The 14,528-nt window shown below is 36.0% G+C and overlaps 1 long non-coding RNA gene across 1 annotated transcript; it reads right to left on the bottom strand.

Moving 5' to 3' along the window:
• Positions 1-4,496: 4,496 nt before the first annotated feature.
• Positions 4,497-5,980, bottom strand: LOC140178147 (uncharacterized). The gene is made up of 4 exons (XR_011870390.1): positions 5,831-5,980; positions 5,686-5,740; positions 5,441-5,598; positions 4,497-4,818 (listed from the first exon to the last, which is right to left on the bottom strand). It is a non-coding gene; the product is annotated as an uncharacterized lncRNA (long non-coding RNA).
• Positions 5,981-14,528: the final 8,548 nt, after the last annotated feature.

The raw sequence follows: 14,528 nt of genomic DNA on the forward strand, positions 1-14,528 counted from the left end.
GCAGTGCTCGTTCCATAGCCTGAAACTATGTATCGGCTTCAGTCGAGCTAGTAGTTCCCTTGAACTTCGGGGGATTAACCTTCAAAAAGTTCGCCAGTGTCATCGGGCCCTGAATTCCACCTCCGTCATTACCATGGTTGTTCATCTGTTGACCAAGAGCCTCAGCAGTGGCTTGCATAGCAGCAGCCATGTTCTCCAGCGCAGTCATAAAGTTCACCGGGTTATTAGGGTTATTCTCTGGCGCACGAGCATTATTACGACTCCTCCCACGACCTCTACCGCGTCCACGAGGCGCCATCTGGTTCCTATACACACCAAACAATCAATATTAAGTTGATCAGTCTCCATATCGGAAGTCTAGTGCTTCAAAGTCCCAAATGTATGCTCATGAATGTTTATGCCAATTATATCAAGTAGATATACTAACAGCACATAACACACATACAGAGAATGCACAGAAGCATAGTCAGTCCGTCCCTCAGGCTCTACAGGAATGAACTGCTCTGATACCATAATGTAATACCCTACCATACAGAGTCTTATGCTTAAGTTATAATTCAGAGATGGCAAGGTATTACGACCTCTAAAACAAAAATTTAGTACGTATAGTAGTATGAATGATTGATTATAACTAGGAGCCTTTATAGAAAAATGGGGTAAACAAAAACCGTAACTCGAAAGCGCAACACTCCGATCGGTAACGTAACGAGCAAAGGATAAGTCAACGCGAGATTATATATATACAAAGGAGTGTCAAAAACAGGAATATCAAGACTCAAAATCCGGCTGCGAAGATAACCGGTCCGAGCATAGCAATATATACATGTAATAAAATAAGGGAACCCCAAAGGAAACCCAAAGGGACACAAATACAGAAATCTATTCTCCAAAACCTCCTATAAGAGGAGTCATCACAGTTTGTATTATTTAATGGAGATAAAAGCATCTAAACAAGATATATAAACCAAGACAGAGTCTCGAGAACAAAAGATCTTCGCTAATCCAGAAGTCTCCAGCATGCCTCAGCGAGAAACCTCACGTCCTGCATCTGAAAACCACAAAATCCGCATGGGTGAGAACTAGAGGTCCCCAGCACGGTAACAGCTTCCACATATATAATACATAATAATAGAGGAAAGCCAAAGGCAATCCTAGAACTTCCTCCAGATAATATCAAAGCTTATAAACAAGCTAAACCGTAAGTGGCAACTGACTAAAGATCCTTCAGTCTAACTAATACTTCCCTTTCCAATTCCTTCAGACCTCCCAACCACCAGCAGTAGTATAATATAGCAAACACAGTTATATCAGACAAGAGATTTACAATTAGGAACAGATAAGGCATTTAGGCAATTAGCAAGTAATATGCAGTCAAATAGGCAATCTCAAACAATTCATGTAGTATGCTTATGATGCATGCCTGTCCCTAGTGGCTGATGATATCATCTGTCGGTTATAGAGCCAACCCGACAAGTCCTGGTAGCTAACCATTGGACTGTCCCTCTGTCGCGCATCCCCAACTCGAGTTATACTCATCATAAACTTGATCATAATCATGATCCATATCCATCACCCTCACTGGTGAATATTTACGGGGGCGAGCTCATCCGGGCCTTTCACAGTGCCCGGCCACACTTACGACATAGGGTCAAAAGAGCTTCGAGTCTCAACCTGGAGCACGTGGTGGCTAGCCACTGCTTCCTCCCAGGGAAACCCTCATCACCGATGGTGGAAGTGCAAACATTCACAATTCATTCAACAGCATATATGCATTTATACTTAGCCATAATCATGGCTCCGCCGTAACACGACAATAATCTAGCCATCCGGCTCACGGTTAAATCCATAACCAGCCAATTTATTAGCAATTACGGCCCTTCGGCCCATGGCACAACAAGCACTTCCACCGCTATCCTCCGCATCTCACATAATCATCTTTGATCCTCAATGATCATTCCTTTTTTCCCTTGCTTCACTCGCAAGTTACCACATTCACTAGCCCCTTTTTCTCATGCTAGGCATATCATAATGATTCAAGACATAAGTGATGAGATCGGAGGCTTAGAAGTATGAAATTTGGTTTTTAAAACTCAAAAATCAACCTTGGGATGAAAACAGGGCCACGCGTACGCGCACTCCACGCGCACGCGTGGATGGCGACAAAACTCATCGACGCACAAGCGTCATACGCGCGGATTGAAAATTAGCCAAACGACGCGCAAGCGTCAGCCACGCGTACGCGTGGGTGCTCTTGCGCCCCAGGCACAAAACTGGCACAACTCTGGCACAACTCTCTGGAAAATGGCTGGGCATTTGGTGCAGCGCATCGACGCGATCGCGCACACCACGCGCATGCGTGGATGGTGCTTTCTCGAAGAACGGCGCGTACGCACCAAGTGCGCCCACGCGCGGGGGTCATTTTGCTAAAAAATTTCTAAGTTAAAAGCTGCAGAATTCACAGATTCAACCCCCAATCTTCCGACGGACATAACTTTCTCATTTTAAATCGTTTTTCACCCGTTCTTCAAACGGCATGGACATCCCGGATCCAATTTCATTTCTAAACATATTTGGCACAAATCAGAGATCCGTAGTCTAAGTTATGTCCCGTCAAAGTATGCCCAGAAACCATGTTTTCATACAAAACCATAAAGTGCCATTTTCAAAACAAGCCACTTTCAACTCTTTTCAAAATTAATCAAAACATGCAAATTTCATCCCTTTTCTTTGAAATCAATCAAAATGTACCAAAATCAACATCAAGCCATCCTCAACTCACACATTGATATTTTACCAAATTTCTCAAAATCATGATGAGTATTTTGGTGAAAAATAAATTTCTCCCAAAACACACAAATCTAACCGGCAAGTGCACCGGGTCGCATCAAGTAATAATAACTCACGGGAGTGAGGTCGATCCCACAGGGATTGATGAATCAAGCAATTTTAGTGGGTGATTAGTTTAGTCAAGCTGACATTTAGTGAATTGTGTGAAATTGTAGCCAACAGAAAGTAAATGACAATGAATTTAAAGTTGCAGAATGTAAATTGGCAAGTAACTTAAAGAGCAAGAAATTAAAATTGCAAGAATCTTAAATGACAAGAAATATAAATTGCATTAAATGTAAAGGGAATTGGGAATTGGATTTGCAGAAATTCAACAAGGAAAAGTTAAATTGCAACAAGCAGAGAAGTAAAAGATGGATTTGATTGATTCGGAACCAAAACAGAAATGTAAATAAACATGAAAAGCAATAAACAGAGAATGTAAAATTGGAATTAAGATCTCAGAACCCAAGAGACTAGATAACCAAGTCTAGATCTCAATGCCTTCCTAGATCCAACAAGAACAATTGCAAAGGAAATGTAAATTGCAGAGAAAGTAGATGAAGAGCAATTAACAGAAATTTCGATTCAATTAAGCAGTAAAGAAAGCAGCGAGAAATCTCAGAGGGAGAATGAAACAGAACACCTTCAATTCTCCACCCAAGACTCAAAAACAAAGAAAAGAAAATTTAAAGAGAGCTCTTGAATCCTCGTGCTCCCTTATGGAGCCAGCCTTCCCCACAAATATGAAAATGATGCCTTATATAGGCTTTACAAAATGAAAATGAAATTCAAAACAAATTACAATTAAAATGAAATTTCTATTCTAACTATCTCTTGTGCCTTTGAGTGGTGTCAATTGGGCCCTTGCTCTTGATGGAATTGGGTTGATAAAGGCCTTGGTTGATTGCTCTTGGAGTTGGAGAAAGATCCATTGTGAACCGGGTTGAAAAACATAAAAGCTTGAGTAAAAGTTTGAGCAAAAGTTAGGGGTCTAACTTTTGCTCTAACTTTTCATATCAGCCCCATTGTTTTGCTGATACCCACGTTGGTGCAAAAGTTAGGGGTCTAACTTTTGCTCCAACGTTGGCCTCCCTTATGCATGTTCATGGCGCCAACTTTGTCCTCTTGTCATGTTGCTAATTTTATGCCCAATATAGACTATCATATATGGTTGGAAATCTCTGAATGTCAGCTTTCTAACCCACTTAGAATCACTTCAATTGGACATCTACAACTCAAGTTATGATCATTTGAAGAGGGCATGGTCGCTGGCCTTGGTGTGCAGCGTTTGAGGTAACGTTTGCCTCAAACGTTGGCGAAAACGCCAGTTCTGGAGGCTCAAACGTATTGTCCACCCCATACTATTATACATTGTTGGAAAGCCCTGAATGTCTACTTTCCAATGCCTTTGGAAGCACATCAATTGGGGCTCTACAGCTCGAGTTATACTCCATCGAAGGTGCAGAGGTCAAGTGGCCTCACTGCAGGTTGCCACCATGTTCATTTATGCACATTGCGGGGCAATTTTCTCCCTCAATTTTAGTGTCCACCATGCAGTGCCATATATGCTTGGAAAGCTCTTGATTCCTACTTTCCAATGCTTCTTGAATCACCTCATTTGGAGCTCTGTAGCTCAAGTTATTCTTGTTGGAAGTATACCCCTTCAAGCTGTTGTGGTGTGTGGCGCCAACGTTAGCCCAAAAGTTAGGGGTCTAACGTTGGCGCAAACTTTTGGTGGTCAGGGGGTATTTTTCATGTGCCAACGTTAGCCCAAAAGTTAGGGGTCTAACGTTGGCGCAAGCTTTTGGTGCCCAGGGAGTGATTTTCAAGTTCCAACGTTAGCCCAAAAGTTAGGGGTCTAACGTTGGGGCTAACTTTTCACCCAAAAGTTTGTGCAAAAGTTTGAGGCTAACTTTCGGTCCAGCTTTTTGTCCTCTCTTCCTCCTAGCCATTCCTTGTTGCTTCAACCTTTCTCCAAGCCTTCTTCACCTATCATTAATCAACCAAACACATCAAAGCTATGCTCAAAATCATGAGATATTCATTCTTTCATAATATGTGACAATTTTAGCATAAAACCTCATGAAATAGCATGAATTCATACATGGTTGATTAAATCAAAGGAAGCATGAAAATCTACCCAATTGGCTTGCTTATGGCTCAAGAAAGTGCATAAAACCTACTGAAAACAAAGGAAAAAGCATAGAAAAACATGACATGGTAACATGTCATCAAATCACCATCCAACCATTTTAACACTTCTCAATCAAATGGCTAAAGGACAAACACAATATCATATCATACATCCTTCCTCATCCCAATTCCCAATAATACCATTTCCAATCAACCATCATTATACATAATCATCATCATACTCACCACCAACATGGTACCACCCACCAATTCAACATTAATCATTCATCAAGCATATATCACATGCATTTACTCATACATCACACAACCAAGGTATCAATATTCATAATCACATATATGATCACATCATATATCTCAACCATTCAACAACATCAACAATTCAATGCTTATCTTAGGGCCTCTAGCCTAAGTATTTCCTACCACATTACATATTAGATACGGGAAACCGAAACCATACCTTAGCCGATTTCCTATGCTCAACCGGAGCATTTCCAAACCACTTGTCCACAAGCTCTCAAGGAATCAACACCTCCAAGAACAGATTTTATCACACAAAATCCTTTTCCAAGCTTTCCAAAGTCACCAATCAAGCTCCAATATTCACATATACACAACCTAAGCCACAATCATCATATCCATACACAACATCTCAATACCCAAACATCATAGAACAACAAATTACACTAGGATTGAGAATCTTACCACACCCAAGGCCCAAGGAGACAAAATTAACCTTCTTCTCCAAGAGAGTTGGGTCCTATAACATAAAAGAGCCCAAAATCTCAACATTTTTGCTCATGAAACTCGAAATCAAGGCTGGAAATTCGAAGAGCAAAACGTGGCTTACCTCAAGATTGATTGTATGGGTTTTGTAGAGCTCTCCGCGGTGAACGCGTGGCCGTAAACGGTGCGGCAATCGGAGCTCTAGATCAAAAGTTATGGTGATTTGAAGATCAACTAAGGGAGAGAACTTGAGAGAGTGTTCTTCCCCCTTCCATACCAATTTCAGCGTGTTTGAGTGCTAAGTGAGGAGAGAGAGTGCTGAAAACTAGGGTTTTGGTTTAGTTTAGTTGGGCCAAGGGCCCACTTTGGGTCCGGTTGGACCGGTTTGGCCCGTTTGGTCCAATCTTGGTCCGATTTCTATAAAATTGGTACCGAAATTCTCGTCTCAAACTCCTCTATCATATTAAGCCATAAAAATAACATTTTTGACTTTTTAGAATAAATTCTCATTTATGGGTTAATTTGCCATTAATTAACCGGGTCTTACAATAGGAATTATGTTGCAATGTTTTTAATTTAGAGTTATAAAGAACTCTCTTAAAGTAAACCTGCGTTTTGGGCCAAGAAAAGAAAAAGGAGAGAATAGCCTCACATTTAGGGTTTTCTCACTCATTCCTCACCCATTCTTCTCTCACTCCCTGCAAGAGTCACCACAATAGATAATTGACACACTAATATGGTCTTAATTCCTCATTGAATAGAATATGGTCTTCATTCCTCTATTATATCACCAAACTTCACCCGAATAGGGTCTCTCTCACCTCAGAGCTAAAAGAGTCAAACCCAGCAATAATACTTCTCCTACTCAGGGGCTTTCCTTCAGGAATTTTTTAAGCCTAATATCAATAAATATTTCTCTTTAGATGCTTTCATCAATTCGGAATTTAGTGTTTCATATGACTAATAATGTGTTTCTTTGGATGCTTCCATTAATTCTAATAATTGATGATATATTTTATTTTAATTTTACATATAGTTATAGTGAAGTTGAATTTGTAATTTGATGAATGATCTATTATGCTCTGGATTTAGTTGTTTATTGTAAATTTTGATTTGTCATTTGATAAATATGTCATTATTATCTTTATCTTAACATCCTTGTTAACTTTTTTTTATGTTACAGTGAACCTAATTCATCATTGAAGGATAAAGTGACTTTAGACTTATTGGCTCATTCTGTTGAATGATTGACTCAAAAAGTCATATCTCTGGTTCAATGGTTGGAAAATAATGTCAGCTCTCCCTCTAAGGTGTTTAAGGTCTTTGGTTCCAATTCTAAGACTCTTAACCAAAAAGGTAGTGCGTCAAATGATCCATTGTTACTATACTCTACTAAGAAGGCAAAGACGGATCTGTCCATTGCTAAAAAAAGAACAGATTCAGTTGCTTCGATCAATGTTCTTGGATTAGAGCTACCTATTGCGAGTACTAAGTAATAAGTAGTTTATTATTATTATTATTATTATTATTATTATTATTATTATTATTATTATTATTATTATTATTATTATTATTATTATTATTATTATTATTATTATTATTATTACAACAATAATAATTTTTTTATATATTTAGTGGGTGCAAGTGTGTTTTAGACCAACATCTTCGATGGATTTTGACGATACTGAACTTGCAATTGCAGCATATTTGTATGGTAATCTATTGATGGATAAGTAAAATCAACAAGAATATTATTTTTTAACGGTGTTGTGGATTTGTTTAGCTTTTTTTATTTATGTTAATTTATCTTTAGCAGCTGCGAAGAGGATATAGTACTTTTAGGGCTTACATTTCAGAGAGATGTATTCAGGAGCTTGATTCCAGGAAAGCCAATTGATTCTCTTGTGCTAAACTTAGTAGCAGATATGATGAAAAAAGAGTTGACCAGAGAAAGTGGCTATTGGCTTTTACCTTCAACTTTTGCAGTAAGTATATAGGAGTGTATATTAAAATAATATTGGTAGTTGTTATTTGTATTGCGGGGATAAGTACGATTTTGGTCCCTCACGTTAATGGCCAGAATCGAAATCGTCCCTCTTCTAATTTTGGATTTAAAATCATCCTTAATGTTTTTTTTTTGAATTAAAATCGTCCTTTTTGTTAAAATTTTTAAATTAATTCCTAAACTACCCCTATTCCTATTTTAATAATAAAAGTTATAAAATTAAAAAAAAAAACAAAACGCCTGTTTGGGGAAGGGGGGAAGAAAACGCGTGGGTTGGGGGGGGGAGGTATACGAAGGTGGAGGGGGAGGGGAGGGGAGGGGAGGGGAAGGGAAGGGGGGAGGGGGATGGCGCCGGGGAGGGAGCAGCTCGCTGCTGCTCGCGTTGCTGCCGTCAGACCCTGTCGCCGCCGTTCGTGCTTCAGTCGCCGCCACCATCGCTGCCGTGACCTCCTTGTCGTCGGCTGTCGCTGTCTGCCTCGGCTGTTCCCACCGCCGCTGGATCCGTCGCCCTCGTCGTCTCCCTTAGAGCCGTCGCCATCGCCACCTCGCCGACCCCACCGCCGCACCGCCACCGCCGCTTCTTCTTCTTCTTCTTCTTATTGTTGCTGATTTGTTGCTGATTTGTGGAATATTATTGTTGCTTTCTGTTTCTGATTTGTTGATCTTCTGTTTCTGCTTCTCTGTGTGGAGGTGGAGGTGGAGGGAAAGGGAAGACGGGGAGGGGAGGGGGAGGGGATGCGGGGTGGGGGAAGGGGGAGGCAGTGAGGGAAAGGGGGAGGCAGGTGGGGGGATGCGGGGAGGCGGGGAGGGGGAGGGGATGCGGAGTGGGGGGAAGGGGGAGGCAGTGAGGGGGAGGGGGACGGCGGCGGCGTTGGTGGTGGTGGAGTGGCAGTGGGTGTTGTTGATGATGATGTTGATTTTATTGATGTTGTTTTTTTTGGTGGTGGAGGTAAAGGTGGTGGTGGTGGTGGTGGTGGTGGTGGGAGTAAAGGTGTCGGTGGTAATGGAGGTAAAGGTGATGATGGTAGTGGAGGGTATTTTTGTCCAAAAAAATTTAAAAGGACGATTTTAATACAAAACATTAAGGATGATTTTAAATCCAAAATTAGAAGAGGGACGATTTCGATTCTGGCCCTTAACGTGAGGGATCAAAATCGTACTTATCCCTTGTATTGCGCATATAAATCATAAAAATAAAGGCCATTAAACAATGAAAAAGAAAATACAATAAATCATATACCTTTTTTAGACCTTCATCAACTTTTTTCATGAATTCTTTTTGATAATATTTCAACAAAACCTTAATTTTGGTATCACATTCCAGTATGAATAGTTGAAATTAATAATTAGGGACTAAGTCAGTGACACCAATTATACAATAAGATAAAATAAATAAAAACTGTAACAAGCCTGAAAAAGACATCGCATACCGAAAATATAGCTGGCAAATACCAGTGTGTTTGACATCCTAATCCTTCCTCTTGCACGGTTAGCATAGTAGCCACCAAATCCAACACCTATGTGGTAATTAATAAGTTTATTATGAATTGAAAGTATGCTAGAGTTAGTAACTTAATTATGCACTTACATCCCCATCCACGTATTCTTTGAGAATTAATGACTTGAAGTTGTCACGAGTTCCGCTAAATTTGTTTGTTGTCATCAATACCTCATCACTAAAAACATGAAACACATTAATATTGTACTATATATTAAAGCTTTAATAGATAGATAATAAGATATGTAACCTTCTTTTATTTGGTGCAAACACGTAGGTTGCCATTTTAATATCTAAGTCATCCAAATCCAAGTATGCAGGAGGATTAAATAAAATCGGGATCCACTGCAAAATAAAAAAATTGGTGAGATTACTAAGTTATGTAACCTAAGATGACCGACTCGAATTCTTGTGATATGCAAACTTACAGATGACCATTTAATTCTCTGTTTATTGTGCTCGGCCTTTTTGTTGTTTAAAGTATGCATGCTAATAGAATATTTACTTGGTGTACTCTTTTTTAAGAGTGTTTTTTGCTCCTTGATTAGAGATTTGTGTGAGGTCTTTAGTGTAGTTTTTTTATTTTTTGAAAATTTATCTTTAATGGAGACAGTATTCTCACCAACCATATTTTCAGACAAATTTGGATTCCAGACAATTCTTCTCGTGACCGCAGATACTTTTTTATCACGTATACTTGTATGCTTTGATGCTTTTTTATTTGTACCAGAGTCAGACTGATGATGTAGTGGAGATTTTAGCAGTTTAAGGATTTTATCTATATCTCTTGGATTAGTAGATTGAAAACGATACAAGAGAGTAGGAGGCCAAAAATTTGTGACAGTTGGACCTACGATAAATGATGGTGGGAATATGTTGTATAGCTATGGATGCATGGGTGTCGGTGATTGGTTAGAATATACTGCAACAGTATAAAAACCGTGGTATATAGAATAGAAATATTGGGGTATGTAAGGTATATGGTTGAAGTACGGATTATGTAAGAGTTGGTTATTAATAACATTAATGTTAACCTCTCTTGTGTCTCTTTTTTCTCGCTATGTTGAGGTGGTCCGGATGATTCTCGCTTACCCATGTCAAGCACCCAAGCATATATGCAACACAATTCAAATTATAATGTGAATATAATTTGCTAATGACATGTTGAGCAGTGTCTTTATATATAGAATAAAATTTTGTTTGTCCTTTCTTTACTATTGAAAAATTATCTCTTAAATAGATTTTATTATTTTATATTTATATCATATAATATAATTACAAGGTATGTGCATCTTTTATGATTGTAATTTAAAAAGATTTACTATTCAAAATAGATATTATTTTTATTTAAAATTATTTAAAATAGATATTATTATTCAAACTTATTATTTTATGTGATAATAAATATATAATTTTTAATAATAAATATATTTTTTAAAAAAAAATAATTTTGAATTGAAAAGTTATTATTTTTATTTAGAAAACAATCATAGTAGATATTATAGTGTCAACTTATACTCTACGTGATAATATAATTCATAATATTTAATAATAAATATATAATTTTTTTAAAGATCATATTTTACCGAAATTTTTATTTAAAAATTCATAGTATATATATTTATTCAAATTTATTATTATTCCACGTGATAATAAATGCATAATATTTAATAATAAATATATAATTTTTTAAAATCATATATTATTGTAAACTTATTATTTTATTTCAAAATTATTCATAATAGATATTATTATTTAAATTTTTTATTTAACTTGATAACAAATACATAATATTTAATAATAAATATATTTTTTTTAAATAATATATAACTGGAAACTTATTATTTTTATTTAGACATAATTTAAAATAGATATTATTATTCAAATTTATTCTAAGTTATTACTCTATGTAATATTAGCATTTAAACTTGTAATATTTACTTACATATAATATTGATTTTAGCTGAATATATGATTTACTTATAAATAATATAATTTGTGTGATTCATGTTGATTATAAATTAATTAGATTGTCAACAATTAGATTAAATTTGTATTTAATATAGATTTACCTTAAATTGATATATAATAACCACTCTCTTTTATCATTGTTATGTATGTTTTCTCAAACACATAACATTACAAGCTAATTACAATGGTAAAAACGCGTAAAAAAAATTGAGCTGCTTCTGTTGAGACAAGTTCCTAGCATGAAGATCTGTTAAGACCGAACTGAAATTTTGAACAAGTACGTACTAAAATTTTTTACTGTTCTTGTTTCATAAATTTATTCTCAATGGTGTTCTATTATTTTTTGATAATGATTCTATTTATTCACATCTTCAATTAAAAGAATAAAATAAAAATTATGTTGCAATGTTTTTATTTTAGAGTTAAAAAGAACTCTCTTAAAGAAAACCTGCGTTTTGGGCCAAGAAAAGAAAGAGGAGAGAATAGCCTCACCTTTAGGGTTTTCTCACTCATTCCTCACTCATTTCTCTCTCACTCCCTGCAAGTGTCACCACAATAGATAATTGACACCCTAATATAGTCTTCATTCCTCACCGAATAGAATATGGTCTTCATTCCTCTAGTACATCACCAAACTTCACCCGAATAGGGTCTCTCTAACCTCAGAGCTAAAAGGGTCAAACCCAGCAATAATGCTTTCCTTACTCTGGGACTCTCTTTTAAGGTTTTTTAAAGCCTAATATCAATAAATATTTCTCTTTAGATGCTTTCATCAATTCTAAATTTATTGTTTCATATGTCTAATAGTGAGTTTCTTTAGATGCTTCCATCAATTCTGACAATTGATGATGTATTTTATTATAATGTTATATATGGTTACAGTGAATTTGAATTTATAATTTGATGAATGATCTGTTATGCTCTAGATTTAGTTATTTATTGTAAATTTTAATTTGCCATTTGATAAATATCTCATTATTATCTTTATTTTAATATTCTTGTTAACTTTTTTTATGTTACAATGAACCCAATCCATATTTGAAGGACAAAGTGAGTTTAGACTCATTAGCTAATTCTGTTGAAGAATCGACTCAAATAGTCCAATCTGTTGTTCAACGACTGGAGAATAACGTCAGCTCCGCTCTAAGATGTTTAAGGGCTTTGGTTCCAATTCTAAGACTCACAACCAACAAGGCAGTGCGTCAAATAATCCATTATTGCTATGCTCTACTGAGAAGGCAAAGACGGATATGTCCATTGCTAAAAAAAGAACAGATTCAGTTGCTTCGATCAATGTTCTTGGATTAGAGCTACCTATTGTGAGTACTAAGTAATAAGTAGTTTATTATTATTATTATTATTATTATTATTATTATTACAATAATAATAGTTTTTTTTATATATTTAGTGGGTGCAAGTGTGTTTTAGACCAACATCTTCGATGGATTTTGACGATACTGAACTTGCAATTGCAGCATACTTGTATGGTAATCTATTGACGGATAAGTAAACTCAATAAGAATATTATTTTATAACGGTGTTGTGGATTTGATTAGCTTTTTTTATTTATGTTAATTTATCTTTGGCAGCTGTGAGGAGGATATAGTACTTTTAGGGCTTACAGCTTGAAAAGATGTATTCAGGAGCTTGATGCTAGGAAAGCCAATTGATTCTCTCGTGCTAGACTTAGTAGCAGATATGATGAAGAAAGAGTTGACCAGAGAAAGTGGTTATTGGCTTTTACCTACAACTTCTGTGGTAAGTATATAGGAGTGTATATTAAAATAATATTGGTAGTTATTATTTGTATTGCGCATATAAATCATAAAAATAAAGGCCGTTAAACAATGAAAAAGAAAATACAATAAATCATATACCTTTTTAGACCTTCATCAACTTTTTTCATGAATTCTTTTTGATAATATTTCAACAAAACTTTAATTTTAGTATCACATTCCAGCATGAATTGCTTAAATTAATAGTTAGGGACTAAGTCAGTGACACCAAATATATAATAAGATAAAATAAATAAAAACTGTAACAAGCCTGAAAAAGACATGGCATACCGAAAATATAGCTGGCAAATACCAGTGTGTTTGACATCCTAATCCTTCCTCCTGCACGGTTAGCATAGTAACCACCAAATCCAACACCTATGTGGTAATTAATAAGTTTATTATGAATTGAAAGTATACTAGAGTTAGTAACTTAATTATGCACTTACATCCCCATGCACCCATTCTTTGGGAATTAATGACTTGAAGTTGTCACGAGTTCCGCTAAATTTGTTTGTTGTCGTCAATACCTCATCACTACAAACATGAAACACATTAATATTGTACTATATTTTAAAGCTTTAATAGATAGATAATAAGATATGTAACTTTCTTTTATTTGGTGCAAACACATAGGTTGCCATTTTAATATCTAAGTCATCCAAATCCATGTATGCAGGAGGATTAAATAAAATCGGGATCCACTGCAAAATAAAAAAATTGGTGAGATTACTATGTTATGTAACCTAAGATGATCGACTCGAATTCTTGTGATATGCAAACTTACAGATGGCCATTTAATTCTCTGTTTATTGTGCTCGGCCTTTTTGTTGTTTAGGGTATGCATGCTAATAGAATATTCACTTGGTGTACTCTTTTTTAAGAGTGTTTTTTGCTCCTTGGTTAGAGAATTGTGTGAGGTCTTCAGTGTAGTTTTTTTATTTTTTGAAAATTTATCTTTAATGGAGACAGTATTCTCACCAACCATATTTTCAGACAAACTTGAATTCCAGACAATTCATCTCGTGATCGCAGATATCTTCTTATCACGTACACTTGTATGCTTTGATGCTTTCTTATTTGTACTAGAGTTAGACTGATGATGTAGTGAAGATTTTAGCAGTTTAAGAATTTTATCTGTATCTCTTGGATTTGTAGATGGAAAATGATACAAGAGAGTAGGAGGCCAAAAATTTGTGACAGTTGGACCTACGATAAATGATGATGGGAATAGGTTGTATAGCGATGGATGCATGTGTGTCGGAGATTGGTTAGAATATACTGTAACAATATAAAAATCGTGGTATATAGAATAGAAATATTGGGGTATGTGAGATATATGGTTGAAGTACGGATGATGAAAGATTTGGTTATTAAAAACATTAATGTTAACCTCTATTGTGTCTCTTTTTTTTTCGCTATGTTGAGGTGGTCCGGAAGATTCTGGCTTACCCATGTCAAGCACCCAAGCATATATGCAACACAATTCAAATTATAATGTGAATATAATTTACTAATGACATGTTGATCAGTATCTTTATATATAGAATAAAATTTTGTTTGTTCCTTTTTT

This window comes from Arachis hypogaea, chromosome 13 (genome assembly GCF_003086295.3).
Source record: "Arachis hypogaea cultivar Tifrunner chromosome 13, arahy.Tifrunner.gnm2.J5K5, whole genome shotgun sequence".
Lineage (NCBI taxonomy): Eukaryota > Viridiplantae > Streptophyta > Magnoliopsida > Fabales > Fabaceae > Arachis > Arachis hypogaea.